Raw genomic sequence first — 4,729 nt, forward strand, 5'->3', positions numbered from 1 at the left:
ACCTACGTCGTCGATCCGTGCCTGCTCCAAATGCCATCATGTTATGGACTAGGCCTGTGCTATCTGTTGGTGGTTGGTAAGTGGGACTTGGTGAGGCATAAAGAACAGAGGATTTGAGTTTTGTATTTATCTCTATGTGACCACCTGTATCTCCACAGTGTACCGGTACACCACTATTCCCCGTGTTTGAAAGGGAATGCCGTTGAACCCGGGTGGGGGGGTCAGGACTACCGACTGAATGCGAGGACCCTCTTTAAATAAAATAAAATGCTGTTTCTAACTTTGCACGAAAAAGATCAGCGAATGTGGGCAGCAGAGATTAGATAATATTTAATAGTTTCCATTTTATCTATGCAAAACAGGCACTCTACCACCCATATGTTCCTACGTTCCTCCACATTTTCATCCACTTGTGATGCAGAGACGCAGCCACAGTATATTTCCACTGTAGGCCTCTCCATTCACTTTCTTTTTTTTTTTTAAACCATCTCTTCTCTGTGTAGCCCTAGCCAGCTCGCTGCCCTTCATCTCCGTGGCTCTGTGCCCTGAAGTTATGTGTCAAACCCGAAAACATGATAGCCCTTAAGCCTTTGTTTACATTACGTTGAATTAGCCACCAAGTGATGCGGAAAGCTGTGTGTGGGGGGAAAAAGGAGGTGGAGAGAGCAACTGAAAGGGGTTCGTACGCACATTTAGCCGTGTGTGTAGACGCGTTTGTGCAGGTGTGTGTGTGTGTGTGTGTGTGCATCTACAGTATGTATGCGTGCGGTGAGTACATCTGTTATACCATTTCGTCTGTAATAGGACAGTATGAGTAGACTAACTGATAGATGATCTACTTTATGGGGAAAACAGAGCGCCCGTCATCTCTTCACACAGTTGTGCAGATGTGCATCATTGCCTAGAGGTCAATGTCCTCACCCAAAACCAAGAGCTCTGCTGAATTCCACAGTGTATACAAACAGATTTAACAAAACAGGTCATCCGAAATGAATTCTCCTATCCTTTGGGGTCGGTCCGTCTACAATCTCCCCACACAAAATTGTAAGAGTTTGTTTCCAAAGAGTAATCCCTATTGGTGAATGTGTCTGCTGTGTAATCTGTCGAAGGATTACCCTTGTAGAAACATCCCTGAGTACCCCTCGGGCCCTTCACCGGACCATAACACTGCGGACAATTAGCTGACCAGACGGGTTGAATAAAGCATAGAACAGAATTACCATAGAAATAGAAGGATTAGAATGGGCAATTACTAGAGGGGCACATAATTACTATACCTTAACTTGAACGGGAATGCCTGTTCGAGTAATTATATTTCTATGGCGTATACGCTGTGGTGATTGGTAAAGGGTTTGTGGTAGATTGCTTTCTTGTTTGTTTGTTTGTTTGTTTGTTGCTGTTGCCTCAGTGTGGTGCGGTGGAGTGAGAGTGCTAAGTGGGTATAAAGAGTTCATAGTAGATTTTGGTTGTTGTTATCTCAGTGAGGCGTGGTGGTGTGAGACTGCTGTAGCTCTGCCGGATGCTCCAGTCACGGGGTCATGGTGCTGGCTCTTTCAACCCAACAGACACGCCGCAGGTCAAATATGTGGATTTGTTTTAAAGCCAAGCAGAGAGGACAAGTCCATGTATCGTTCTGCTGACTGTCCACATAGTCTTTCTGACGGATGGACACGTTAGCTTAACCGAAGGGCAGAGATGAATCATTGTTTGGTCCTAATCCGCCACAAACAAATGAAGTGCTGTCTTGTTCCATTTGCAGAGTTTCTATGTTTGTTTCTTATTTGGTTCATTTCCTTATCTGAGCCTACAGTTCAATCTAAAATGCTGAATTGAGTGTTGTTATGGAATTTGTGTTTGTTTGTTTGCCTCCGAACAATGCTGACTACAGTTCAAACTACAGTTCAAACTCAAGTCTGGGACCAAAAGTCTCCGGAACAGCTTCTAGCCCCAAGCCATATGACTTCTGAACAGTTGATCAAATGGCAACCCGGACTATTTGCATCGAACCCCTTTTTTTTGCACTGACTCTCTTGCACTGGTCCTATGCATGCTCTACCCACACACTCATTTAAAAAAAAAACATTTTTACATTTTACTCATTTAGCAGACGCTCTCATCCAGAGCAACTTACAGTTAACTAGGTGGGACAACAACATATCACAGGCATGGTTAGTAGACTTCTCGTCAATAAAGTAACTATCAGCAAAGTCAGAGCTAGAAGGGGGGGGGGGGTTTGAGGTGAGGAGGCGGATAGTTTAAGATACTTTTTGAAGAGGGTAGGGTTTCAGGTGCTTTCGGAAGACGGGCAGGGACTCTGCTGTCCTAGCTTCAGGGGGAAGCTGGTTCCACCATTTGGGTTCCAGGACAGAGAAGAGCTTGGACTGGGCTGAGTGGGAGCTGAACTCCTGTAAGGGTGGCAGGGCCAAGAGACCAGAGGTGGCAGATCGGAGTACACAGGTTGGGTTTGAGCATAGCCTGAAGGGAAGGGCAGTTCCTCTTGCTGCTCTGTAGCCAAGGACCATAGTCTTGTAGTGGATGCGAGTTTCGACTAGACGCCGGTAGAGTGTGCGGAGGAGCGGGGTGACATGGGAGAACTTGGAAAGGTTGAAAATCAGGCGGGGTGCAGCGTTCTGTATAAGTTGCAGGGGTTTGATGGCACAAGCGGGGAGCCCAGCCATCAGCGAGTTGCAGTAGTCCAGACGGGAGATGACAAGGGCCTGGATTAGGACCTGCACCGCTTCCTGTGTGAGGTAGGGTGGTACTCTACGGATGTTTTAGAGCATTAATCTGCAGGAGCGAGTCACTGCTTTGCTGTTTGCAGAGAACGACAGGCTGTTGTCCAGGGTCACGCCAAGGTTGTCAACCGTGTTGAAGGTCTTTGAGTGGGCAAGACTTCCCCGGGAGGAAGAGCTGCACCGTCTTGTTGAGGTTGAGTTTGAGGTGGTGGGCTGAAATCCAAGCTGAGATATCTGCCAGGCACACACAGATGCATGTCGCCACCTGGGTGTCAGAAGGAGGGAAGGAAAAAAGTAGTTCTGTGTAGCAATGACAGGAGAGACCATGTGAGGATATGACAGAGCCGAGTGACTTGGTGTATAGAGAGAAAAGGAGAGGGCCACTCACACATACACACACACACACACTACATACGCTCACACACACGCATATTGACGCCACACACACACACACACACACACACACACATACACACACACACACACACACACACACACACACACACACACACACACACACACACACACATAGACACTCTCTCTCCCTGCCTCCTTCCCCCCTCCCTCCCCTCATTCATCTGTGAGGGGGGTTGATGTGTTGACAGCGTACCATCTCAGGGCTAAGTGTCTGTCCGGTGCAGCGAGTGATGGGTGAAGGGAGGGAGTGAGCACAGGCTACCAGAGCAGACGGAGAAGTGTACCGCTGGGGTCTTTATCCACCCATTTTCTGTCATACCTGCACATCAACACTCCACACGCACTCTCTCACTCTGAGTTATAGGCTTTCATTTTGCTCTCACAGGTCAGAGGGTCAAAGCTCCAGACACTCCCAGCACAGTGTCTGATATCCGTTGACGCAGGCCGCATCCCAAATGGCACCCTATTCCCTATATAGTGCGCTACTTTTTAGCATATGGGCCCTGGTCAAAAGTAGTGCACTATATTGGGAATAGGGTGTCATTTGGGGTGCAGAATATAGTTTTTATATCCATGTGTAAAAGAGTCACGAGACTGATGTTAAGGAGGCCTGATGGGATACTGGCGGTCCAGGGTTTTGATGAGCGTTGATGACCTCCCTAACCGTCTGACAACGTCGTAGTCTATTGAGGAACGGACTTTTGAGGAATCATCACGGTTTATGAAACACAGAGAATTTCTCAGGAATGCAACTGATAACATCATGAACTGCAGTGATGTATCACTTGTGTAGTCAGTACTGTTATTAAATGGTATTACACAGTTATGTCTCTAAATCATTGCTATGCCCTTGGTAGTTCCCTACTATACCTTTGTATCAGGATAAGAAGTTAGAGCTTCATTGTCATAGAAACACTATGCTTGAGCTTATGTTCCCTGGGTCTCTCTCTCTCTCTCTCTCTCTCAAATACCCCCCTTTTCGGTTTGTCCATAATGGTAGTCAAACTGTGTTGAGCGTTCAGGTCCCTGGCCCTTTATAAACCGGCGGATGTTGACAGGCCTCTAGGAAATCTATCTGCAATGACGTAACCTTAACCTTGTTGCTTTTCAAACAGACCCCATGTTTATACATGAAGCAGGGAGTAGAGGAAACAAACAGTCTGCAAATGGAGGAGGAGGAAGACCCTAACGTGGTGTTCTACTGAGAGAAAGGTTGGGGTCAAATGGAGGTCAAATGGAGGAGGAGGAAGGCCCTAAGGTGGTGTTCTACTGAGAGAAAGGTTGGGGTCAAATGGAGGTCAAATGGAGGAGGAGGAAGACCCTAACGTGGTGTTCTACTGAGAGAAATGTTGGGGTCAAATGGAGGTCAAATGGAGGAGGAGGAAGACCCTAACGTGGTGTTCAACTGAGAGAAAGGTTGGGGTCAAATGGAGGTCAAATGGAAGAGGAGGAAGGCCCTAACGTGGTGTTCTACTGAGAGAAAGGGTTGGGGTCAATTCCATGTCAATTCCATTTCAATTCAGTCAATTCATTTCCTCTTTTCCTCACTGAAGGTTTCAAAGATTTTTCCAAGTTAA

This window comes from Salmo salar, chromosome 23, assembly GCF_965601325.2.
Source record: "Salmo salar chromosome 23, fSalSal1, whole genome shotgun sequence".
Taxonomy (NCBI): Eukaryota; Metazoa; Chordata; class Actinopteri; order Salmoniformes; family Salmonidae; genus Salmo; species Salmo salar.